Below are 27,711 nucleotides of genomic sequence, written 5' to 3' on the forward strand. Positions count from 1 at the left end.
TGACAGGTGGTGAGAGAAAGGACATACGGACCTCATATACACGTTGTACTTTCTTGCCTCTTACGTAGATACAACAGAGTTCAGCCTTTTTCAGATGCAGCCAGGGCGTAGTTTGAGTTGAATTGAGCCTGATCGTAGGCGTGCAGAAGGACGCGGGGTTGCAGAAAATATATTATATTTTAAGAGACGGAGGATACAGCTTTTTGAATGTTGTGGTAATTGGTACATCATAGTAAAAAATGTACGCGTACCAACCTTAACAGAATGCACTTGGAGAGAAGAGCAGAGCTGCCGACTTTGGAACTGGGTACCCGGCTCGAGTCCTGGCGCCTGCTCAACAGCATGTGATTCTGAGCAGATCACTCTATTTCCCCGTGCTTAAACAAATATGAATCTGACCTTGAATAATGTTATCTGGTGCTCAAGTAAGGAGCCGTAATGGTCTTGGCAGAGTACGCGTTATATAAAAGTGAAAAAATTCACTTTTCCCTCATACCTGCCAATGGAGATTAAGACCTGTGTCTTGGAACGTGACATAACCGTTGCCGGAGAGCAGCCTCCTTATTTACTGTGAAGTTGGCCTCCCTGTAGAGGTGGAGGCACACCTTACCACTGTAGACGTAGGACAAAGGTATCTAACGAGGATGCGCATTTCGGACATCACAGACTTATTCATTTTCCGCATTAATTGTGTAAAGAGCTTGTTTTTGCGGTGCATTCGCTTGTTTATGCGTGGATGTATATACCACATCTGCCTTAAGATCCCCACTCGGCTTCCAGCTTCAACTGTACATGTAGTTTCTCTGTAAAGCAACAAGGATGTTTTACACCAATATTCCATACGCTGTCTTTTCTTTGCATAGACCCACGGGCTAGTAATAAGATGGGTAGCATGCAGAATAAGTTATCAATTTCTTTATCACAGAACAACTTAATTTTTTTTAAAGAAATGTGAACGATTTTGTCATTATATTGAAACAATAGTAATACCTATAACAATATAGGGGTTCCCTAAGGAGGAACTGTGTATTATCCAAATCGCTGTACGCTATCCTACTTTCTCGGCTTCTCATTGGTCGGTATTACTCGGTGATAGCCATTAATGTTGGAAGATACTTTAATAGTTTCGGAGGAACATTTCTTTGGGCAGCAGAGGGAAAGTGTGTGTGTGGGGGGAGGGTGCATTCCTTTTATGAAACTGCACTTGCAGCCCACTCCGGGGCTTGGCTGGCACTGGAGTGAGTCAGTGTGCCCCCTGGCGGAAGAAGCTAACGGCGCAGGCTGGAGCTCACCAGGCCCTGTGCTTGCTCGCACGTCGCTGTGCATCAGGCACATTCCACCTGCTCAATACCCCTCCAACGAGCGACACTTGATATAATAACACAACACCCTTTTTTCACAATTACAAGGTCGACAAGTCTGGCCGTTACGCCACGCCCTCGCCCCCTTGAAAGCTGTACCTCTTAACAGTTTTTAGCAACACTATATCATTATTAAATTAGTGTTATTATTTTATTATGGCTATTACGTGTTTGGCTTTTGTTGTCGCCTAAACAACATGGTTTCAAAACTCATATTAGACGGGATCGATCATCGATGCCATGTTCATGAATTTTAATAGTGCTCACAGCAGAGGGCTTCAGGGAACAAACGAGAGAGCAGATAAAACGCGCAATCCCAAAAAGAGGCAGCGCAGACGGAAAATCGCAACACCCGTGACTTGTTGGAATCCTGGCACCTGGGCAGCGCGAGTAATGATTACTCGAAGTCCGCCAAGTATGCCTCGAAAAGAAAGGGGGCTTCGTTTTAGCAGCTATTATATGTGAGTCCAGGGCAGGTTGGGCTGAATAGTATTGCTATTGCTATCACATTAAATAGTACCCCATTAGATGTTATAATTGGTGTATTATTGTATTAAATAAGTCAATGCATGTATTGTTCACAAGAAGATCGAGACCGGAAGAGAGGAAAGAATAACTCAATGAAATCCCTGCAAGGGTTTCGTCGAAAAGAGGGAGGTTTTTCTTTTACATCGATAATCATAATAATGATAGTTGTTTTTGTTATTTTTTTACGGTTGTCAATTATAACTGTTTATTGGTGCTCTTACTTGTTAGTGCCACTGTAAATATTACTAGTTGTAGTATCGTTTCATCTGCATTACGTTCGCTGGCACTTTGTTTTCTTCCTTCGGTATTATTTCTAGTACTATTTTTGAAAATATTGCGTTCGTTACAATAAGCTTGTTGCATGTTACCCAGGACACGATGTTACCGTTATCTGGCTGTAGTTTTGTGTCAGCACAGAATAAAATGGATTCAACTGCCGCTCGAAGCAGGAAGTCGGCCACCTGTTTGCTTCCCGTGCCAGGGCCCGCCTCTGCTTTGGTTCACGTAGTCCGTTGCTTACAACAAGATGCCACCACATTGGCAAAGAGTACGTAATAGCACTTCCCGCACAAAATGACGGCACCCCGTGCAGATGCTTGGACTGATAATTTATTGCACTCAGAAGTGACCGAAAGGCCATGAAACGCAGCGCTTTACAAAATTACCAGCAACATTGCAACCTCTTTTTAAGGAAAAATAGTATATTTTGCATACGTTTATTGCATTTAACAGCAGCTCATCGATATTCTGGTCTACGAAGGGCCCGTTTGCGGCCCACCGCAGCGTGAGACCCCTCTGAGAGAATGTTTCTGTTTTCAGTTTGTTCAAATTGTCCCCGTTTTTGGAAGCGCCTCAGCAGCCCTCTCTACAGAGAAGCTGCCACCTGTATTGATTATCCATAAAAATAACATTTGAAACGCGGCAATTCACGTGCAGTGCGCACAAAGCGGATATGAACATATCACACATGTATTTAACATTTGCGGCGTATTCCTATTAGTAAAGCTTCGCGGCGCTGTTCAAACCTTCATCTCCACCATGCTGTCTTTCTATAATGTAATTTCAGCAAGTCACTTAAACCGACTCACAGGAAAAAAATGCTCAAATGTACATTTGTAAATTTCCTCTACCACTCGAACGTGCCTTTACGCGGAATCCATAACATTTCCCTAAAAAGGTTCTGGGGAGCTGAGTCAGTTGCAGGTTTCCAGCCATACTCCTTGGAAAGTCATGTGACTTTTGAGTGGTATTGAACAATGTGATTAGTTTTATGAATCACGAAACAGTTAATTAAATAATTTACATGATAAAAACAATGGGTTAAAACCAAAAAGGTAACACGAGTAGACAGAAACCATGTTCATAGTCAAAGGGGATCTTTTGAAAACCCTTTTGATCAAGTCTATTAATTGTGCTAAATGATTGAGAGTACTGGTCTTAACGGTAGCGAAGACTCAGTGGTGATGAGTACTGCGCCAGCTGGTTGTTTGTTCAAGTAGTGAGCACCGTTGCCGTTGTGTTGTCACAGTGATTGTCCAATGATGGTGCGACGTAACACAATTAAAGTGTCAGTGCTTAAAAAGTGCAACAGGGCGTGCGTAAGCAGCCCAGCTGCGGCTCTTGATTCAAGTCTTAAAGTGCATTCAGGGGAAATCGGGATGTTAGGTAACTGCCGTGCCGACTGATTATTCGTTCCAGTTGTGGGCACTGTTGCAGTTGAGCTGTTGCAACGGTTATCCGAGGATGGTGCGATGCTTCACAGTTAAAGTGCCAGTGCTTGAAAAGCGCAACAAGTGTGCGTGAAAAAAAGCCCGGCTGCGGATCTCGGTTCACGCCATAACATGCACTCAGATGTAGTCGGAATATATGTGCATTTTAAGAATACTCCAGTGTGTCAGAATGTTTTAGACCCTAGTGTGAGCAGTTTCTCAGCGGTGGGATGAACTTTGCCAGACTGACTATTCAGTGGCGGTGCGTCCATTTGGCGCTGGGGCGTTGCCCCACTAATGCCACACGGCCCCATTCATAAATTCGTTCCACTTCTAGTTCTAAGTTGTCTATAATAAATAACTCGCTCACTGACACTAATTCCACTGGGACATGCCCGATGAAATCAGACGCTGAAGGGGCTGGGGCTGCGGCTGCACTCAGGGTTTGACTGACAGACTGTTGTGACAGTGCACTAAGTGCAGCAGCAATAGTGCGCATGTTCGGTTTTGGGCTGGTCATTTTTACGACCAGCCCGAACATGCGCACTAGCCTTCCCCTTAGGAGAGCGAGGGTTGCTTCATGCCGCAGCCCCCGGTCTCCTAATGGGCGGGGAGTATACCTGCTCAAGCCAATCCTGGCGCTGCTAATACAGCATCAGATTGGCTGAGACACCGCGCAGTCTGAGGCATAAATAGCATTGGGTGCCGCGCTTGGGTGGCACTGCCGCACTTTGTGAAAACGTATGGCCAATCACTGTGGCTTATGTGAAGCCATGCAGGCAGTGATTGGCCGTTCGTGACGTGACGTTGTTGCAGCAGACCGTCACCGCGACACACAACACACCTCGTGTTCAGTGCCTACTGCTCATGGCTTGTGTACTTCGGATCACCTCTCAGCCTTGGTTGGTTGGATCATTTTCGTCACCAAAAGAAAGATCCTGATCATCGTTGAGAATGTTGATAGACGTAAGTGTGCATTTCCGTGAGACACTTATGAATTACATATTACGTCAATTTCAGAAAGTTCTATGTCACATATTGAAAAGTAAGAGTCCACCGCTCGGCTTGGTGGGCCCTCAGTTTTCCTCTAGGTATGTTAAAAGAAGCATTATCGGTTAACCCTTGCTGTTATAATGGATCTGCAGTTTGCTCTTCGATGCGGATTCACTTCCTGTTTCAGGGGTTGCATGAAGTTGATAAAATGTCAGAGAGCCTATCTACGAAAAAAATAATTCTACAAAAAAGTTAAAAATAGATTAATTGAAGGTGGTTTTGAACAGGGAAATACAGAAGAAGCAGTGACATCAAAAATAGTAATATTTTATTTTTTGAAAAAATACGACGGTGTGAAAGTACCTGAACAATATTCTTTTTTTAGCTTCCATGTATGGCTGTATTTACAATGTATGAACAATGATAGGAGCATTTCTTTGAAAAGTCTTTGATTGTCTTTGACCCTGAGAATAGGGCCCGCTAGCTTCAGTCTCATAGACCTCAGTCAGTGTCAAATGCTGCAATAACTCTGCAAACTCCAAACCAGAACTAAGGCACATGCGCTTATATCAGGGTGTCGGAAGCATGAGTGCCACTCAACAGCAGGGAAATCGTGCAGTCTTGGGTTCAAAGTCAATTGATGACGTATATGAGGCAGGATGAGACAAGACCAAGATTGTCGGTGTCTTGTAGTGGCCATGTTTTTCGTGGAATGCAACCGCAATGAAAAGAAGCTTTTTTTGTGTTGTCGTGGGTCATTGGTCTTTATCGATCTTTACCTGTATATACCATTTTATCAGGGCGCTCGACCCATTCCCAAAAAGGTGGGGGATGGTGAACCAGCATTTGTTTCTTCAGAATTTGAGATCTCAAGTAGACCTGTTGTAGGTTTCTTGTCGGCAGGGCTATCACGATTCAGAAGTGGGCACAACACAGATGTTTTGAGAAAGAGGTATTCATTTATTAACCTTCCTGCTTTCTCAAATTTGCTTGAAAATGCACCATTTGTCCTCTCTTTTTAAAAAAAATTCTAAGGGGAAGAACCCCCCCAAACCCACCTTAGGTTGTTCAGGCACACTCGCTAAGCTCGCTCGCTACGGTGCAGTATGACAATCATTTTACGCCTCACCACTTCCAAATGTCACTAGCCACCACTGCTATTATTACCTGGGCGCTCAAGCCTTGTAAGCAGAAAAGAAGGGCATGACGACATGTCCTGATTCCCTAAGTGTTGAGGATGTTTTTTTGAGGGGGGGCTCAGGGGGGTGTTGTTTATATAGCTCGAACTAGACCCGACTCAAGGTATCAGAGAGTCTTACACGAGCACCAGTTGCGTTACAGACGAACACATTCTTATTTTGTTAGGCAAGGGGAGATTAAGTGATTTGCCCAGAACAACAGGATGTGGAGCGTCCCATGGGATACTCGAACCGGTTCCCCAGCTTCGAGGTCGATTACTCTAGCCGTTAGGCCACATCCATCTTACATAAGAGCTTTCTACGTTTGGTTTGTAAAGCAGGGTAAATGCACAATATGTGCAAGAAGTTTTCTTCTTCTCCCAGGCACAGTCAGCATAACCTTTTAGGTAGGGTTTGGGACCCATGTTGCCAGTGTGTAACTAGTCGGTGATAGGCCAAACCACAGAGCTAAAAATCTGGATTTATGAATGCCTTTAATTGTTTCGAACAGATAGCTCTGTGGGTTCAGCGATTTGTATGTGTTCATGCATGTCCACGAGTGCTTACGTTTTAAAAAAGATTCCTTGTCTTTGGTCCACAGACAGGCATTTTATTTGTTTTTTTAATGGTGAGCTTGAAAGCGTTTGGGGTAGGTTTGCTTTTCAAAGATGGTGTGCAACCAACACCTCTAGGGCCTTGCTGCTAGCAAAGACCCAACAATTCGTTTTTCAGCCTTCTTGAATCACTTGCCAGATAAGAGATAAGAGATCTTAATGTGTCCGACCTGGCCTCTCTTAATGATGACATGTACTTTTGAATGACACCTTGCTCTGCTAGCCATTGGTCTTGTAGTATGAACATTAGGCGTATATGTGCAGGTGAGATACTGTGAGAGATGAAATATGAGGTTGAGGAAATTCGATTTTCGATCTCGCTTGTATTCAGTTGTGTTCCACCGCCATTTTGTGTTGCCCTCATTCAGGCAGCACAATGAACAAAGTTTTTCTGCTGATCTTACTGCGACGTGTCAAATAACCTTCTGCCTCTGTTTACGAGACTGATGTCAGGGACTGGCTGAGTCCACTAATCCTCGTCTGGTTTGACTAAACCCTGTCTCAACTGTCTGTCGGTTCACACCATTCTTTCCTGACTTTATCTTATCTTCTGGCCTTCGCTATTCTCTACTTGTATTCTCTCATTTCACAACTGTCCTCCAAAGCATACAAATACGTTCTGCCACCTGCAAGTTGAGTTGTAGACACTACCACTGATTAACTTGTGGGGTGGGGTGACAAAAACAGTTGGAAGAGAGGTTTATTTGGGTTACTTGATATCTTGTTTTCAAACTTTTCTCATTGGTTATATCTTGTTTTCAAACTCTTCTCATTGGATAACCATGTATGCATTGGGAGTGTTCTTGGTGAATCTATGAGCTATAAAAGATTGTTCGCCACGGAGTAAAGTGGCAATCTCCTAAGAACATACTGAGTGTACTTCTGAGACAACTGTACTTAGCTGCAGCTAATAAACCTGATCTTCTACGCTCAACAGAATGTCCTGTGTCTCTGTTCAACAAAGCAGGTGAACTCAGGAGATTAAGGCGTGCCCTGCGCCGCCAGGCCCATAAGGCCCTGGGTCTTCAATTGGTGCCCTCTGTGAGGCGGCTTCAGAGGTAGCGATTTAGCCTGAGGGTCGCGAGGAACCCCGCAAGAAAATTCTGGAGGAATCGCGAACCACGTCAAGCGACCCCTGTATGTCGAAGGTCCAAAGGTCTTTTTCAGCGCGGTTTCTCCTTCCTGACGGCTGCTGACGACTGCTGCCCTGACTGCCGCCTTGCTTTGGCCCCTTTTTGTGATGTATAGTATCGCGAGACGTTAGACGGGCCTCTGTTGGCGTAAGAAGACACTTAGTTAAGTATTGGTGGGTAGCTCCCACTATTTTTGTTTTGATTTGGGTCTTTGATTCGGCTATTGCAAAAGCCGAAGCCGAGGGGTGAGTACCTTTGTGCTATATTATTTGATTTAACCCCTTGATGTTTGTGAACAGTCCAGTGAAATAACGATGCCTGGTCTGAGTAAGTTTAGAAAGTTTTGTTGTTTTGGTTGTGATAGGGATTCCCGGCTGGAGGACTCTTGTCCAATTCCTCCGGTTGGAACTCCCACTTATGAGCTTTATTCTAAACATGGTGTTGGCCCCATTGCCTTTAATGAGGCATGGATCCCATACACAAAGAACGATGGTGTTCTACAGTGGCCACAGAATGGTAGCTTTGAGCCTGACATATTAGATCATTTGGAAGCAATTTTGTTTAAAAGAAAAGCCCGGCCGGCAATGTTTGACTCTTTCCGCCTCTGGCGTAAGGAAGCCAAACAGAGAGAAATTAAACAGGCAAAACGTGATAAGAAAACACAAAGTATGACGATTATACAGGCTGCCCAGCAGTTTAAAGATAATGAGATTAATCATGAAATGGAAACTTCATAGAGACAGCATCGTATGGCGATAGATAAATGCTATCCGGTGTTGCCTATTTCCCCTTCTGATAAAAGTAAGGATCCGGAGGAAGACCCTTTAATGTCTCACTTATTGAGATTGCCTCCTCCCTATGTACAAGGTGCTAATGCACCCCCATTGTTACAACCAGTTCAGCCATTAGTTGCGCCTCCGCCTGCTCCGGCTCTTCCGCATTTGCCCCTTCCGGTAGTGCCACCCCCACTTCTTCCGCCACCGACTTCTTTGCCTCCGTTTCCTGAACATCAATCTCCTTTGCCTTCGGCTCCCCTTATAACTGTTAATTCTTCTGTTAGTTCACCTAATACCTTGTCCCCTGTTCTTATGTCTAATTCTCCTACTGTGCGCAAACGAATCACAGATACTGTCTCTGGGTTTCTGTCTCCTTTCTTGGAGACTTTGAATATGTCTCCGGCTTTTTCTCGAAGACAGTCTCGTAGTCACCTCCCAGGTTCCGACGAACAGGTGGTATTGGACTCTCTCGCTCGCAAATGGATCGAGAAGGGTCCCCAGTATAGTGTGAAAGATATCATGACCACCTTTCATCAGTGGGAGGCGCCCACGCAGAGATATGTATTTAATGTTATGTGTGACACTCTCGCTAAAGAATGGGAGGATATGGATTTGGGTTTACTTCCTCAGGGTTTGTTAGATGTTCAGGCTAATTTCGATAAGGGACTCATTGTGGGTTCTAAGGTTGAGGATGCTGTAAGGACACTTGTCACTTTTAGGTCCTTATTTTCCTCACAGACCTTTTTTGATTCTGATCCTACTGTTAGGCTGATATCCAAACATTATCCCATGAGAGAGGTTCCTCCAGTGTGGAGAGAAGCGGTTGCACAAGCAGGTGCTAATCCAGCTGTTCCCGCGCACTTCCAGCGTATATGGGTACATGTCCCCTGGAAGAGATCTGAAGTTTTGGCTCTTAAACAGTCTCTACCGGATCCCCGTAAAAACCTTGCTGGCTATTATAAGGAGTTGTCCCAGACTGTTGATGCCTGTATTATGAATTTAGCCGATATTGCTATGTTGATGGGAAATGTAGTCCCACATGCATTATGGGCTCGGATTCGTAGAGAGGATCACGCCCAAGCATTGGGTGGCGATTGGGCTGCTATAACTGCCGCGGATGCAGCCCAAGTGGGTGGTGCTAAGCCTGATGTTTTGATTTCAGAACTCCCTGGTTGGATTATTACTTTAATGAAAATGATGATGCCCGCCTTGCGAGTTAATTGGGATAAATTAGCTGCGTGTAAGCAGAAGAAAGATGAGAGTGTCTCTGATTTCTTCACTCGTTTTGAGGAGACGTTTATTGATCACAGTGGTCAGGATATGATTATGGAGGGTGGACAGTGATTATTTGTAGATAAATTCGTATTTAATTTGCTTCCCGAACTGTCACATAAGTTGAAAGACTCAGAGAGTTCATGGGCTTTCTTCTTCTGCCCAGATATTGGCTACTGCTCAATATTATGAGAACAGGGATAAAGAGGAGAAAGATAAGCAAGAGAAGAAGACAAAAGAATTAAAAACGAAGGTTCTTCTGCAACAAGCTTACCCTCCTCGTTATACTCAGCGCCAGTTTCAACAGCCTCCACAGTTTCAGAAGGTGTATCAAAAGCCTGAGCTCTCTATTCCACGGCCTTTATTAGGTCCTAACCAATGTGCCTATTGTAGAGAGGAAGGTCATTTTAAGAATAGCTGCCCGGTTTTATTGCAACGTAAGGGAGAACTATCTGCTCCACGAGGCCATGGTGGTTTCCAGATAATATACAGGGGTAGAGGTCGAGGTGTGATGCCTCAAGAACAGCATTCCTTACCCCCTCCAAATTCTACGAACTACTTCGATCGGCAGAATACTCAGTCTACACAGTATTACAATGATGATTATCATGTTGAAGGTGAAAATGAAAGCCTTCACGCTAACTAGGACAGCCATAGACAAAGTGAGGGAGTTGTATCGATCCCAGTAAATCACAATGGGCCTTATGTCAATGTCACTATAAAGGGGTGTTTCAGAGCCATTTCTTTTAGATACTGGTGCGATGAGAAGTTCTATCATTCATTCTAAACTCCCTGGGGCACCTTTGTCTGGCTTAACAAATGTATCGGTAGGATTTTCTGGCGCCACAGTTCGTAACCCGTTCTCCTGTCCTTTGCCTATTTCAATTGGCCCTTATGATATGGAAGCTCCTCTTCTTTTAATGACTGGTTGCGGCGAGAATCTGTTGGGTTTGGATCTATTGAAAAGAATGCATGCAACGATATATTGTTCTCCTTCTGGTGTGCATCTTACTTTAGGGCAGAAATTGACTTCTTCAATGTATTTGTCTAAAGATCAATTCCCACCTGAATTGCTCTCTCTTCCTGCAACGCTCTGGGCTACGGGTCCAAATGATGTTGGTTGTCTTGAGATCCCGCCTTATGTTGTTACTCTCAAGCCCAATGCTAAATTGCCACGCATTCCTCAATACAGAATTTCCAATAAAGGTGAAAGAGCGCTTTTGGATATCATTTATGATTTGGTTCAGAAGGGTGTGATTGAGGAAACGAGAGGAAATGTATGTAATAGTCCTATTCTTCCTGTTCTTAAACGCACTCATCCTTCTAAACCTCCTGTTTATCGTTTTGTGATTGATCTTCGGGAGGTCAATAAAATTGTACCACAGTTTCCTGTTGTTCCAGATATCACTGCCCTGTTAACTATGATACCTGCCTCAGCGGCTTGGTTTTCTGTTATTGATCTGAAAAATGCTTTAGCATTCCCATTGCCAAAGCGAGTAGGGATATTTTTGGTTTCTCTCTAGGAGGCCGAAGTTTCCGGTTCAAGCGCGCACCCCAAGGCTATTGTGAAAGCGCCTCCATTTATTGTCAAGCTCTGAAATGTCAGCTCGTTTTTTTTCCTTTGCCCCCAGGTGCTACTCGTATTCAATAGATGGATGATTTGTTGATTGCTGCTGATTCAGAGGATGTCTACAAGAATGCGACTGTTGCACTGTTACGTCACTTGTCTGATCTTAATCATAAGGTTTCGCCTACTAAACTACAATATGTCCGTCGAGAGGTTACCTATTTGGGTCATCTCTTATCAAAGGAGGGAAGGCGATTAACCCCAGAACAAATTCAAGCAATTGCGCAAATGTCTGTGCCATCTACACAAAGAGAGGTGCACGCCTTTCTGGGCATCACTTCTTATTGTAGACAATGGATTCCGAATTTTTCTTTGTTGGCCAAACCTTTGTTAGCACTCACTTTGAAAGACACACCCCAACCCCTTCCTCGGACTGACGAATGTCAGAAGAGTTTTTCTGATTTACGTACTGCTCTGTGTTCTGCTCCTGTATTGGGTACTCCAGATTACAGTAAGCCCTTCACGCTCTATGTCCATGAAAGAGAGGGTTGTGCGTTGTCAGTCTTAACACAACGATTTGGAGACAAACAGCGGCCATGTGCCTATTTTTCAGCTACGTTAGACCCAGTAGCCAAGGCATTGCCTAGTTGTCTCAAAGCTACAGCAGCAGCAGCGATTTCTATTCGTCAGTCTGCTGGAGTGGTGCTAGATAATACTCTCATTGTTATGGTACCACATGCAGTGGATACCTTGCTAAATAGGACGAAAACACAACATCTTACAAGTGCTCGATTGTCTGGATATGAGCTGACGCTCTTGGCTAGTCATGTGCACATCAAACAATGTAATATTTTAAATCCAGCCACACTGTTACCTCTTCCAGAAGAGAAAGGTATTCAGGAACAACATGATTGTTTTCTCCGTACTGAGGAGGAGACAAAAGTCAGGTTTGATTTGAAAGATACGCCGTTAGTGGATCCAGATGGGATCCTATGGGTGGATGGGTCTTGTTTCAAACTCCCAAATGGTGAGACAACTTCAGCTTATGCTGTTACCACCTTGTATACAATCGTGGAGACAGCACGCATCAGACATAATTCAGCTCAGGCAGCTGAACTGATAGCTCTGACCAGAGCGTGTGTGTTATCTAAAGGAAAGAGAGTGAATGTGTATACCGACAGCCAGTATGCGTTCGGTGTGGCGCATAGCTTTGGTCGTTTGTGGAAGGAAAGAGGATTCCTTACCTCCCACGGTACTAAAATACAGCATGGTCAATTGGTAACTGATCTTCTTGAGTCACTTGTTTTGCCTACCCAGATAGCAATTGTGAAATGTAGTGCGCATAAGAATATTACTGATGATGTTGGTCGCGGAAATGGTTTTGCGGATGAGGTAGCAAAAAGGACAGCCAGAGATGCTACAAGTCGCATGTATTTTGCGGGCCCTGCAAATTGGGTCAGGGAAAGAGGGATGTGTGAGGACACAATAGAAAGTGTGAGATCGATTCAGGGAGATGCTACAGAGAAAGAGTTGAGGAAGTGGAAAGAGAGTACAGGAATGTTAGACGCAACAGGATGTTGGATAGAATTGTCAGAACACCAGCGTTGGCTGTTACCAGACGCCTACATACTGCCTGTAGTTACTATGGCGCATGGTCCAGCCCACATCAGTGCAAAAGGAATATGTAAACTTCTGGCTCCAGTGTGGCTGAACGAAGGGATTCCAAAATGTGCAGATAATGTGGTGAAGCATTGTATCATTTGCTTGATGTACAATCCGGGAAAGGGAACCCCAACTCCGGCAGGTCATTTTGCTCCCCCAACATATCCTTTTGAGGTGTTACAAATCTACTACATTCACATGGATCGATGTAACAATCTTAAATATGTTCTGGTAGTGGTATGTGCCTTTTCCAGATGGATAGAGGCTTACCCCCTGAAAGACAACACTGCTTTGTCCACTGCCAAGGTTCTTCTAAAAGAGTTCTTCCCTAGGTTTGGTTTGCCGCGCATTGTCTGGAGTGACAATGGAAGTGAATTTGTAGGCCAAATTATGCAAAAGGTGTGTACCGGTCTTGGTATAAGGCAGAAGTTTCATGCGGCATATCATCCTCAGTCCGCGGGTTTGGTAGAGTGCTATAACGGCACTCTCAAACTTAAGCTTGCAAAAGTACAAGCCAGCACAGGTCTTAATTGGCCCGATGCTTTACCTTTGGCTCTCCTGTCCACTAGAACAGCTGTACATTCTCGTTTGGGACTCAGCCCATACAAGATTGTTTTCGGGCGCCCAGCTAATGTATGGGGAGTCCCTCGCCCTAGAAAGTATTCTGATATACAGTATCCAATGCTGATTGACTATTTACATGACCTCACCACTAAATTACGTGTTCTTCACCAACAGGTTCAAAACGCTTTACCAGAAGCCTCCACAGACCCAGGTCATTCTATCCAACCTGGAGACTGGGTCTGTGTGAAAAAGTTTCAGAGGACAAAGAATTTGGAACCTCGCTGGAAGGCGCCTCGACAAGTTCTCCTGACAACTCGCACAGCAGTAAAAGTCGAAGGGAAAAAGAACTGGATCCACGGCGTGCACTGCAAGAAAGTGCCCTTGCCCTTGCCTTTTGATCAGTGGGTTCGTAAGGGTATAGGTGATTCTGAAGGAGAAAAAGTCCCCCGATTCATACCTTTCAGTAGTGCACACCTGGATGGAACTCGATCGGAGAAAGAAGATGACGACATTCTACAAGAAGCCGTACCTTCCCATCTCCGATTAAATACTACAGAGCCACAGACCCTATTTCAAGACCAAACTGTACCAACAAGGACTAGATACAATTTAAGACCTAGATTGGTCAAGGACACCTGAGATTTCCATCTCTTCTGCTACATTTATAATCTGTCCAGGTTGCAGGGTCACGGTAGGAGTCTTGGTTTGTGACCTGTATAATGGCTAGGCCCCCAGGACTTGCAGTGTCATAGGACGGCTAATAATCACAGCCAAGTGAGTAAGGAAGATTGCCGTGAGCAACAATTTTAGAGGATGGATGTTAAATTAGGAAAGAAGGATAATAAGGAAGAGATGAGAAAGAAATATTGTAAAATATTGTACAGTCGATGTGGCGTAACATTGTGTGTTTCTATATTTTTGTGTATCTTATTGGCTTGTGTAGGTTGGGTTATTCATGCTATGCAGCAAAAAGTTGTCCCTAATTCTATCTCCTTGCCTCTTCATTCTACTATCTCCCCACATCAATTATATACACCTCCCCAACATGAACTAATCAGGAGAACAGAATATTTTAATAATTCATTTATCCAATTGTTGCACCAACACCAATTGGTAGTCAACACAACAGACTGTTGGGCGTGTGGACTTATGCCTCATACCACAGATAAAGGGATGCCATATTTAGTCCTTCCATTTTCTTATGAAGGTTCCGCTTGGGCCTATTTTGTAATATTTTCAAATGCATATCAGAGCCGATTTAGACGTCCAGTTGGTTGCTATGGTAGTAAGCCAGATTTTAGTCATAATTCTCTGATAAAGGGAATGGTGGCTATGACTAAAATTGTGGAGAATAATAAGGTTCCTGTTGACGAGAGACAAACATATACTACTTGGAACGTGACTCGTTACATTACTAGCCTTATAGATAAAACTAAACAGGGAAAATCTCCACCAATTTGGACTGTCCCTCATCAAGGTAATTTCTGTTTACAAATGAATGGCCAGACTACTGACACTGGACAAAGAAAAAGCTTTTGTTCCCATACATACATCTACACGTCTCAGAATTCACCGCCGTTAGTGCCATCCCAGGGCACATATTTTGTCTGCCACGATAGAGCTTACACGTGGCTACCAACGGATTTTTCAGGAACATGCTATATAGCTTTTCTTCTCCCTCATACATACACTGCTCCTTCAGGCCATCATAGAAACAGATATGGCAGAGGGATTATTGTTTCTAAAGACACGGCAGGACAAGAGGGAAGTGATTTCCTCAAAGGATTTCTTCCTTTTTGGGGCCCAATGGCCAACAGCAGAAACATGAGACAGCTGGTTCGTGTTGTTGAGACTACCATAGATGTCACTGTGAGAGCCTTGAGTAATCTCACAGCTGAACTTCAGGCGGATCGTCTCATGACTTTGCAGAACCGGATTGCGCTAGATGTTATTCTTGCAGATCGTGGTGGAGTCTGTAAATTGATCGGATCTAGCTGTTGTATTTATATACCTGACGACGCCCCTACGGTATACCAAGCCATCTCCAAATTACACATGATCTCCGAATCGATTCATCAAGACAAAGGAGATTGGTCTTTATTAGGATGGTTTTGGGGATTACTATCTAAATGGGATGGAAGGTACTAACCTTCCTTGGAGTGGTTTAGGCCATCATTTTTTCCTGTTGTCTCTGTATGCAGTGTGGCCCCGCCATCTGCGGTCTTTGTGCCACTCTATGTGTCCCAAGACCTGAGTCACAGAAAACAGAGAACATTAAAATGATGTTGCAGCAACAGTTTCACGACCTCATGGCTATTGACATTGATTCAGATTAACGTGAATCTGTGTGTTTTGCCTGAGTTATGGCAAAAGGAGGGTCTGAGGAAATTCGATTTTCGATCTCGCTTGTATTCAGTTGTGTTCCACCGCCATTTTGTGTTGCCCTCACTCAGGCAGCACAATGAACAAAGTTTTTCTGCTGATCTTACTGCGACGTGTCAAATAACCTTCTGCCTCTGTTTACGAGACTGATGTCAGGGACTGGCTGAGTCCACTAATTCTCGTCTGGTTTGACTAAACCAGAGGTCTTCAAACTTTTGGATGCCGAGACCCCCCTGTCAACATTTTGAGGCGTAAGGACCCCCTCCTGACAAAAATGTCTAAACCTGTTGACTAAATCGCGTGGGATGAAAATGTAAATGAGGTTATGTGATGCCGCGTATTTTGGGATAGCATTGCTTCATTATTTTGACATTTGTTACACACAGTAACACTGAGGAAAGATTCCACCCAATCAGTACCGTTTATAACCAAAATACAGCAATTATCATCAGAAAGATTTCAAGTCAACCTTTGTGAAGGGCCTTCCACTCTGCAGCAATACGTGCTGCCACACCTGGCCGTGGCCGGGAGAAGCAGAGGTCCCTTAAAACCCTGGCGGTTTTGTGCAGAGTTAAACAGTTTACCCATGCAGCATTCCTCCCACCCCCTCCCTTCCATCCCTCTCTCCTTTGCAGGCTATTTTCTTTCACCCCTTTTTACAACTTCTGAATTCTCCCCATTATACCTCTCACTTCACCTTTAATCACCTCTTGCCATTCTGTCCTTTCACTGCCCTCATCTCGAACAGTCTCTCGCATTTATCTCATGGCCTCTCTGGCCCTGTCACGTCCTGTGCCCCTCAGCACTTCTCATTCACCTCGTCTCTCCATTCAAATTTTTGTCTATTTGTATCTTACACCTCTCCAGTCCCCCCATTCCTCTTTCACATCTCCCCTTTGTTCTAACAGAAGACCTCACCTTTGGCTCACACTCACTTCTTGCGTGTCCACACTTCTCTTCGGCAATTCACATTTCTCCTCATCCCTGACCTCTTCAATCTAACTCTCTCACTCCCTTGCTGTCCTCTCTCATCGCTCCTCACCAAGCATACGGGTCGGGCCCGTATGCTCCTCTCAGCCTGTGCCAATCTGCTTATTGTTCCCTAATTCAAGAAGGCATAAATTGTCTGTCTCGCTGTTTTGGTGCAGGCCGCGCAGTTATGGAACGTGCATCCTCCTTTGCTTCGCACCACCAAGAATCTATTATCCTTTAGGAAGATATAAAAACCTTTCTCTATGCTCTGTAGGTCACCCCATTTGGCTGGTTCTCCTTCCCCTTCTGTGTGTTTCTCATTTGCCTTCAGGCAGTAGATGGTTATTAGCCCCAGGACATCTTTTTGTAACAGTAGTGCACTACAAATGTAAATAATAATAGGCAGAAGCAGGGGAGCCACTAGACCAGAACTTCAGGGGGGGGGGGGCTAACACTCCCAGACAGGTCTGGTCCTAACGCTGGTCGCAACCAGTGCATCCGACTTTTTTGATGCCCCACCCCCGTTTCCTCCTTCTCCATGAATTCCTTTACTGCCACTCACCAACAATGCACCGCATCTCTCTATAGCACCTTTCTGACAAACATTTCATTTTTTATAGCACTACTCATAGTTTACTCACACTCATTTCTGGGATCTGCATGGTACATATTCTTTGTAGCAGGCACATTAACCCTCTGCACTGTGTGGGTGACAAGAGTGCCCATGTAAGTGCACGGTGAGCGATGCAACAGTGTGAGAGTAGGGCAAGAGGAGTGACTGCAGGGTGAGTGAGGTGGCGTATTAATTTGGGTGCGGATGCAAGTTCAGAATGGGATGAATGAATGAATGATTACTGATGGGCTTGTTTGAGTGAGTTGCATTTTGAGCAGTGAGGGGGACAGGTGAGTAAAGTGTCACATGAGTGCAGGATGAGTAGTGTACACGTGTGACTGCAGGGTGAGGTATAGGGTGAACAGCGCAAGTGCATTGTGAGTGCAGAGTGATCACTGTGAGTGCAAGGTGAGCGGGTGAATGGTGCGAGTGCATGGTGATCAGTGTGAGTGCATTGTGATCTCTGTGCGTGCAGGGTGAGCGTGAAAGTGAAAGGCGAGAATGATGAGTGAGTTGTCTGAATGCAGGGTGCATTCCCAGACCCATGAAGTAACTCAGCATGTTATTGACGGCAGCGTAGAGTTTAAGATCTAAGATAAACTATTGCGGCATTAATCGGGGATCGAGGGTAAAGGAAATAAATAATGTGCTGATCCTGTAACAAACTTCCAGTCCTATGGTTAGTGTTGCCAGCAGATTATTTTGATGGCCCAGTCGGTACAAAAAAATAGCAGTCACCTAAAGCGGTATTTTCAGCACTTATCTGTGCATACTTCCAACAGCAAATATAAATAGAAAGCACTTTTAATTGTGTTCTAAGGCTGCCTCAATGATCCATGACTGATAATTAAAGAGAACAAAGACAGAAAAGTCACATAACGAATGCATACATACATTTTTATTTCTAAGTCTATTTAGTGCCAAGAGGAGATCTTTGCAGGCTCTTTAAACAAAACACGGCAGGCATTTTTCTTTTGGCAAGCCTACTTTGTATTCCTTTCCTTGAAATGCATTCTCACACTACAGCAGTAAATGTGAAATACAAAGGAAAGGAATAGGCTGAGTGGGGACCCAGGGGGTACTGGAACCAGGAAAAAAACCTAAGCCTCTGTAACCAGTTTGCAAAGGCATGTAAAAATGCAAATGGTCTTTAAAGACCTGTGAAAAACACTGGGGTGCCTGTGATAAGACTCCAGACACTGCCCAGCTGAGCCCCCAGCAGCTCAAGTTTCACTGCAGCAGCCCAGGCTGAGACACAGGACGGGGGAAGAGGTGGAGGGGTGGGGCTGAAGCCCTTGGACCTGGTCAGAAGTGTGACTGGGAAGGCGCGACCCCCTTTGCATCACTCCACGGCCCCCCTAGGGGTCGCGCCCCACAGTTTGAAGACCCCTGGACAAAACCCTGTCTCAACTGTCTGTCGGTTCACACCATTCTTTCCTGACTTTATCTTATCTTCTGGCCTTCGCTATTCTCTACTTGTATTCTCTCATTTCACAACTGTCCTCCAAAGCATACAAATATGTTCTGCTACCTGCAAGTTGAGTTGTAGACACTACCACTGATTAACTTGTGGGGAGGGGTGACAAAAACAGTTGGAAGAGAGGTTTATTTGGGTTACTTGATATCTTGTTTTCAAACTTTTCTCATTGGTTATATCTTGTTTTCAAACTCTTCTCATTGGATAACCATGTATGCATTGGGAGTGTTCCTGGTGAATCTATGCGCTATAAAAGATTGTGCGCCACGGAGTAAAGTGGCCGTCTCCTAAGAACATACTGAGTGTACTTGTGGGACAACTGTACTTAGCTGCAGCTAATAAACCTGATCTTCTACGCTCAACAGAATGTCCTGTGTCTCTGTTCAACAAAGCAGGTGAACTCAGGAGATTAAGGCGTGCCCTGCGCCGCCAGGCCCATAAGGCCCTGGTTCTTCAAGGTGCAAAGCTTTGCATTGTGAGTTGTTCAGAAATAGGCTTAACTTCCCCGAAAGGGCTACTGACCTGTAGGCGAACATTGGGATCAGCTTAGCTTTGATTGCCATCAGGGCTGCTTTTCAGGTAGGTTTGGGGATTGTAGAATCAGAATTTTATTAAATTTGAGTTAGACCTCGACTGAGGTCAACAAATACATGGTTAAAAAAAAAAATTACAACATTTTTACTATACCGACCTTGGCTGTGGTCAACAAATACATGATTAGTAAGTAGTAAAACCTTTATGCTATTCAAACATTTAAACTATGTAAAGAAGCTTTACATTTTTTATAGAGATTATAGCAAGCAAGTTCATCAGACGGAGATTTACAAAACTCAATTCAACTTTTTGCAATGCCAAGATTATGTCTAAAACGTATAGGTTTTATATACCGACGTCGGGCCTCTACTAGAATAGAGTTAGGACAGACTACAAACGCGTGTAAGAAATCTTGCCGTCCTCTGTTACATAAATCACAAGTATCTGTGGAACTATCGAATTTGTCCCATTTAGAAGTCTGGGTCTTTAAGGGAAGAATCAAGAGAATTTAACAGAAGATGAAGAACTGGAAAGTAGTTCTGTTGACCATTGCATTTAGGTGGAGTGAAGTTTTTAAAATGTAGCCTGTAGTTTGACAGAGGGAGACTCCACAGTCAGGGCGGAGATCATCGCATGGTAAAGTTTTGGGAAAAATCAAAAAGTTTATTTAGCTCGAAAATAAATATTAAAACAATTTTCATGTTAAGTATTTAAATTAATTTTATATATTGACTTTAATGTAGAATAAAATAAAAAAAATAGCACTATTACTTTAATTTTGAATTACAACTTTAATTAATGGCAATATATTGAATTAAATTAAAAATATTTTTCCAAACATTAAATAAAAAAATACAGTCACCCATAGAAAACAAAACCATTTTTAATGTGCATTAATAATGATTATAAGTGAGGTATTGAATGAATTAAAATTAATTTAAATATTTTGTAATAAGATATGTTGTTACCATTGTTTTTTTTAATTTAAACTAGCTTATAAAATATTTTATAGTTAAATAATATGTACTATTTTTACATATTTTTTAACATTTATTTATATTTATTTATGTTTTTAACTATTGTAAATAATTTAACATATTTTCCTATGGGGCTTTATTTTAAATCCCTACCTGCACTATTTTCTATGGGAGGGTGTTCCAGTACCAGTGGTTGGCCATTTGTAGTGCCGGACTTACTACTGTTTTTTTTGTAGTAATTTGCACTCGCAGTTGTTGAATATTGAAAAATAGTAAACTTATGCAAGAGTGTAAACTTGCACAAAAGTGTAAGTTTTCTGTGTAAATCAGGCCCTACATGTGCTGAAGCTCCATATCAAACAGAGGCTTCCTGTACCATCTCTAACTGCAGACAAGAGGATGGGAAAGTACCCCAAGCTATTGAGGCAGCTATTACTGCTGTTGCTAAAGCCACTTTAAACACCATTCAAAGTCCATTTGAAGAGGATACCTAAATGATGCTTGTGGCAACCGCAAAATATGCTTGTGTGAAGGCCTTCTCTTATGTCAAAGACACTATCATCGTAGGGGGCTTTGCTTGGCCGAGCAGCAAGATGGCCGCCTTCTGAAGGGCCTCTGCCGGCCGGGCACATTATCCTGCACCATCCTGTACACAACGGTGAACCAGCGACTCCTGTCCTACAGTGTTCGATTGGGCACAGAGCGAGGAACATGCCCATATCTCTATTGGGCTGCAAGGTGAAAGGGAAAGGCGGCTACAAGCATCGAGTAGCGGAGCTCCCTCGAGGCCGCGATGAGCCGAGGCGGAGACCCCCATTGCGTGGCTTACCTCCCTGATCAGCTCCGGCGGACTGCTGCGGAGTTTACCACGGACACCCCTGGGCAGAGGTCCCTCCTACTCGCACCCGAGGATGCGGGGAGAGTGCACTAGGCGGATCGCGTGGTTGCGCAGATTAGGGAAGCACACCGCCGACCTCCGCCGTGGCCAGAGTACTTTGCGGCCTAACAGAGCGCCGCTGAGTCCCCTACCTGCTGCTAATATTGCCGAGTTCCCGTGGTGACCCGGATGGGGGGTCAGTCCTTGCGGAGGCCCTTCCCGCTATTGGGAGCTGTGGAGAGACTTGTGTCACAAGTTGCTGTGGCCCGCGAAGTGAGCTACAGAGGAGCCGGTGATTGCTGCTACCAAACGCCGTGGACCCGAGGCCCGTCTTCGCCGTACAAGCTGCTCCTGTGACATCCAGACGCCTGGCCCTGTGGTCACGTGATTAGGCCTGTCGACCCTGATCCCTATCTCCAGGAGCTGGGTTGTGGGGGCTCTGTCACCCATGTCGGTCGCCGTCGGTGACCACTGGGTGCTACGGGCTGCGCACTTGCCTGGGGCCGGATGTGGGCGGATAGGGCCCTGGGACATAGCACCGTGAGGAACCGAGTGGGTGTTGTGGGAGTCTTGGTTTGGGGCGGGGTGCAGTGCCCTAGGTGGGGCTGTTCTCTTGTCGACTCTGGGGTTGCTGCGCTCCGTTCTCCTCACTAGTGCCGCCCTTGTAGCCCCGATTTGGCCCCTTGCGTGCCCTTTGACCAGGCAATAGGCCCAGTGCCAGGCAGACACGACGTGAAGTTTGTCGCCTGCCCCTGTGGAGATGATCATCAGTACCGGCTGCTCTACAGGGCTTTAGAGTGGGTCAGTGCAACAGGCCTCACAGGTGCATACTCTTTCCATCATGGGGAAAAATAACCCCAAACAGTCCAAACTGCCCTTTGAGAATAAGCGCATGACCCACGCTGGAGAAGCAGGCCCTGAGCCTGAAGGAGAACCTTCCCAAGCCAGCATCAAGCAAGAGGAAGACCTACGCGACATCATGCTGGAGGTCCGCTCCAGTCTCAGGGCTATGGACACTAAACTCGACACCCTGACAGCAGGGCTCAACACAGTACAGCACCAAATGAACTCTCATGAATCCTGTTTAGACACCCTGGAAAACTGCGCGGAAGAAACCCACGAGTACCAAGTCGAGTCCAAAGAGCACCTCCTAAATATGGAACGGGCTCTCACACTCATAAAGGCAAAAAATGAAGACTTGGAAGCGCGCTCTCGGCGCAGCAACCTGTCCATAGCCGGGATTCTGGAAACCACGGCTATTTTCAAAATGGAGCCCTTTGTCGAATCTTTTTTGTGAACTCTTTCCAACAGTTCTCTCTGTGGTCTTTGTGGTTGAACGCGCGCACCCCTCGCTCGGTCCTAAACCGCCCGTGGGTGGTACACCCAGGCCCATCATAGCACGCCTATTAAATTACAGTGACAGAGACTCAATCTTGAAAGCAGCCAGAGAACACGGCCCAATAACCCACCAGGGCAACAACATAGCTATCTTTCCGGACTTTACTCCCACGGTTCAAGCCGCACGCAAAGAATTCCTGCCAGCAAACCGCCTTCTTCAACGCGCTGAAATCCCATATGCAATGCTCTATCCGGTAAAGCTGAAGATATCCCACGACGGCCAAACACACTTCTTCACTAATGCTAAATCAGCGCTTAAATTCGCCAAACATATCTGTCCAGGATGGTCTTCCCCCAACGCAGAGTAGAGAGATAGACTCAGCGATAACGATTGAAGATAGGTCTCGGCTTGTCGTACACATTCTATTATACCCCTTGTCCACTTCCATCGTTATTGAATCTTTTTCTGTTTCAGTAATCTTTGCCCCACAATTAATACGATTACTGTCCTTGGTTTGTGCTCTATGACTGTCCTCCTGTGCTGATTCGTACGCCCGGCCACCCTGCATCCAATTCAGGGCAGTTCGCCGGCAACCCATGCCCCCACAGGGAGATCTCCCAGGGCTTATTCTATCTTCTCCAGAATTGGGTATGTTTAAGGGGAGGGAGGTAGCGGGTTCTCAACCTTGTTGGGCGGTTGGAGTGGGAGGGGGGAGGTGTTTGGTTTTAAGCATGCACAGTTGGATGTTTGCAGGCACTAATAGGTCACTCACTTTTTTCGCTCCTACGAGCATCACAAGACAGCTTTTATCACTTTCAGTGACAAACAGGTATACTGGGCTGTGCTAATCTTCATTTTACTATCAGACCGCTCACCACATACGAGTGGTCGCCCTTCTGCGCTACACTACACATCAAATGACCGAAGTGTCGTTCCTAACCTGGAACATACGTGGCCTGAACAAGCCAATCACAGAAAGGCGAGACTCATGTATGCCTACCTGATGAGGCACAAAATTGATATACGTCTCCTCCAAGAAACACATCTCATGCACACCGCGGATCCTAAGTTACACAATAGGTACTGGGGGGAGATACACTCTGCCACGTACTCCAACTACGCCCGAGGCACTGCAACACTGATCCAACGAAACATGGGCTGGACCGTAATTGACTCATGTATAGACCCTGAGGGCGTATGTATTGCTGAAAGGCATGCTACACACAACACCGCTGACCCTAGCGGCCGTATATGGCCCTAACATTGATGATCCTGTCCTTTTTGAAACCATCTGGTCTAAACTCACTCTGTTTGGTGACAATACCATTATTTGGGGAGGAGATTTTAATGCAGTCATGCAAGACTCGTAGGTACCTCTAGGCAACTACACCCCAAAACTGCTGAAGTTCTCAACACAATAACACTGGATCATGACCTCGTAGACATTTGGCGCTTTTGGAACCCAGATACTCGTGAGGGCACATGTATTTCATCCTGCCATAACGCCTGGTCTCAACTGGATTCTTGGCTGATTACCCAGGATGTAGCCTCCTGGACCACTAGCATCAAACATATACCACACACACTGTCCGATCATTCCCCAGTTCAGCTAACCTGGACCATACCTTTAACTAAGCCACGAGCTTTCAGTTGGCATCTGCCACCACATGCACTGTGTGACACAATATTTTGTATAGGAGTTCCGCAAGGAACTCCAACAATATTTTGCTATTAATGTTAAATCCGTTGATTCCCCATCTACAATTTGGGAAGCCATCAAAACTGTTATATGGCGGGGTCTGCATTTCTAAACAATTCTGGGTGTTAAAATCCATCCGATCCACCCTGGATCATATTGAGAGAGAAATACAGCAGACAGAGATGCTATACTTCCAAACGGGCCTAAAATTGCACCTTGCCACTATTCGCAGTAAAATGTCGGAGTATGATGACGAAGCGGTCCGGGAGACAAATTTCTTGGGCAGAGACGCCAGGGCCCGTGTGTACGGGGAGAGGGATCACCCGGGCAAAGCCCTAGCCTACTCATTTAGACAGCATCGCGCTTCCGCTTACATTACTGAGCTCTTAGAGGACGACTCCAGCCCTGCATGTGGACAGTCTGCTACCCTGGACAGAATGAAGAGATTCTATGAGTCTCCCTACACAGCGACCCAGACCTGCCCCCATGCAGAGCTGCAGGCTTACCTTGACTCCATCGAGCTGGTCTGGTTAAGCAATGCCCACCGTGAATATTTAGACGTGCCATTCACCAAAGAGGACATTGTCCAAGTCATTATCAGCCTACCTGGAGCCAAAGCGCCTGGGCTAGACGGCTTACCAGCTACCTTCTAGAAAACCTATGCCACTGAACTAGCTCCCTATTTATTAGAAGTATTCCAAGAATCCCTCGAAATAGGCCATCTCCCCCAACGATGCGCGAGTCTGTGATAGTGACCATCCTGAAGCCAGAGAAACCGGCAAACAAGTGTGATTCTTACCGCCCGCTTTCCCTAATTAACATTGATGTGAAAATACTGGCCAAACTGATTGCCACTAGATTGCAGCCACTTCTGCCCATTATCGCTAGACCGGACCAATCTGGCTTTATCCCTGGGAGGTCCACCCCCCACAACCTGCGCTGCTTCTTCTCTATACTTGACCAGTTAGACCCCAACCTACCTGCGCTCACTGCGTTCTTAGACGCTACAAAGGCATTCGATTCCCTCGCGTGTCCGTTTCTTTTTACCATACTCCCCAGGATCGGCATAAGCCCTAATTTCCTGAAACTCATTCATTTACTCTACACTAATCCAACGGCCAGACTCAAAGTTAATGACTTACTCTCGGACCCTTTTCCCATAGCCCGTGGCACTAGACAGGGGTGTCCATTGCCCCCCTTACTATTCCCGATAGCTATGGAACCCCTCATGGCCAGGATGCGTCAACACCACACAGCCAGAGGACTTGGTCTTACAGACAGGGGTTTGATCATATCCACATATGCAGACGGTATCACACTATACATTCGAGAGCCCGACTCGAACCTTAACCCTGTACTGTGCGAGATTCACCTGTTAGGTGGCATGTCGGGTGTACAGGTTAATTGGTCCAAATCGACCCACCTTGCCTTAACACCGGCTCCAATTGAGTTGGACCTTGACTTCCTGCTCACCTGGGCGGATTCAGCGGTCAAATACCTTGGACTATGGCTTTCCAGTGAGACACAGGAAATCTGGTGCCTGAACTATGGCCAACTCATTACCTGGCTAGAGAGCAAGATTTCCTTTTGGATTAAGCTGCCATTGTCGCTTGCTGAGAGGATAGCAATCACTAAACTGATTATATGGCCCAAGTTCCCCGTACCTCTTTGCTAACATTCCCATCCCCCTCACGCAGGCCTTTTTCAAAAGGTTTTGTTCCTTATTAGTCTCTCTCGTTTGTGGCGGGAAAGCAACCCCTTATCTCCTGGGAGGTCTTGACACTGCCACTGACACAGGGGGGTCTTGGAGCACTGGACTTTGAACTCTATGCCCTGAGCGTTCAGGCCCAATACCTTCACTACTGGATCCACCCTATCCCGTTTCAACCCCACGTGGCGGTGGAAAGGGATGTTGCCTGCCCAGCACCTCTCCTAGCCATCATCTATTACAGTTACAAACGGCCTAATGCCGAGATCAATACAGTTGAAAATCTACGTTGGGCCTGGGAGGGACTTTGACGCCGGGCAAACCTACCAATATTATACACCCCATCCATGCCCCTGGCCCATCACCCAAGCTTCCCCCATGCAGGACACCAGCTCTATACAAAGAGCCAGACGGATGGGTGTTGGACTTGGCCGTTTTTGCAGGGTCATCCCTGAACTTCTTTTGCCTTCCTCCTGTATTTTTTCTGACCTATTGTTGGCTGTTTTATGACTCTGGGCACTTTACCACTGCTGATCAGTGCTAAAGTGCATTTGCTCTCCCTATTGTTAAATTGATGTATTGATTAGTGAGTCCATGATTGGGTTATTTGATTTACTTCTCAGACCCTAGGACAGTGCACCATGTGTGCCCAGGGGTTGTAAATCCAATGCTGCTGGTGGGCATGCAGCACTGGTTGTGCCACCCACAGAAGCAGCCTGTACAGTGTGTCTCAGGCCTTCCATTGCAGAGCCTGTGTGCAGTCTAGGACTGCCATGTCGACTTGGCAAGTGCACCCACTTGCCAGTCCCTAAACCTTCCCGTATCTTCATATCAGACACCCCTAAAGGTAGGCCCAAGGGCAGGGTGCATTGTAAGTATAAGGTAGGACATGCCCTGGTGTGTGTGGCATGTCCTAATAGTGAGATACAGCCATTTTCGTTTTTCACTATTGCAAGGCTACCTGTTCCCCATAGGCCAGAATGGGCAGTTTCATTATAACATCCTATAATCCTAACTGACCCAGGGAACATGGAAGAAATTCGAGTTTAGTATGCCTGAACTCAGAATGATAAAATACATCTTTTAGTGAAGTTGGTTTAAACATTCTGTGTTTGAAAATACCACTTTTAGAAAGTAGGTATTTTCTTGCCTAACTGTCCAAGCCTGCCTCTGCTAGGTTGTGTATTGTGTGTCTGGTTTTGTGAGTGACAGGGGCTGGGGGATTCCAGGAGACAGGGTGAGTCAGCACAAGGCTGAATAGAGAGATCTACATGGAGAGTGGTGGGAGGAGTTGCACCTGGGTCTGAATAGGGCTGTGCCTTCCCTCAACAATGCTGGCTCCACCTCCTGTGGTGTGTCTGATGTCCCTGGCTCACACTGTCAAAGGAAAGAAGGAGTCATGTAAATAAAGTGCTCCAGGACTGACAAAAACTGGTTTGGACTAGGCAAAGGCCTCTCTGCCTTCACAGAACAAAGAAAAAATGAGTATAAAAGGGGGGACCCAGACCCCAGAACTATAGATCACTTCTGGAACAACAAGACGAACCTCTGCCAAGGAGATGAACCAAAGGCAGCTGTAGGAGTTGTACTGCCCCCCAACCAGTGTGCTGTGTTGCTGGGTTGGCCTACAGTGGTGTCTTCAGTGCCGAGGAGAGAAGAAGGAACTTTCAAAGGACTTGCAGAATATTACTCCAAGGGCTTGAACTTGTGCTTGCCTCCTGCTGAAGTCTCAGGGACAAAAGACTTCACAACCAGCTCCCCTCTGAATTTCCTTGC

The sequence above is a fragment of the Triturus cristatus genome, chromosome 2_2, assembly GCF_964204655.1.
Source record: "Triturus cristatus chromosome 2_2, aTriCri1.1, whole genome shotgun sequence".
Lineage (NCBI taxonomy): Eukaryota > Metazoa > Chordata > Amphibia > Caudata > Salamandridae > Triturus > Triturus cristatus.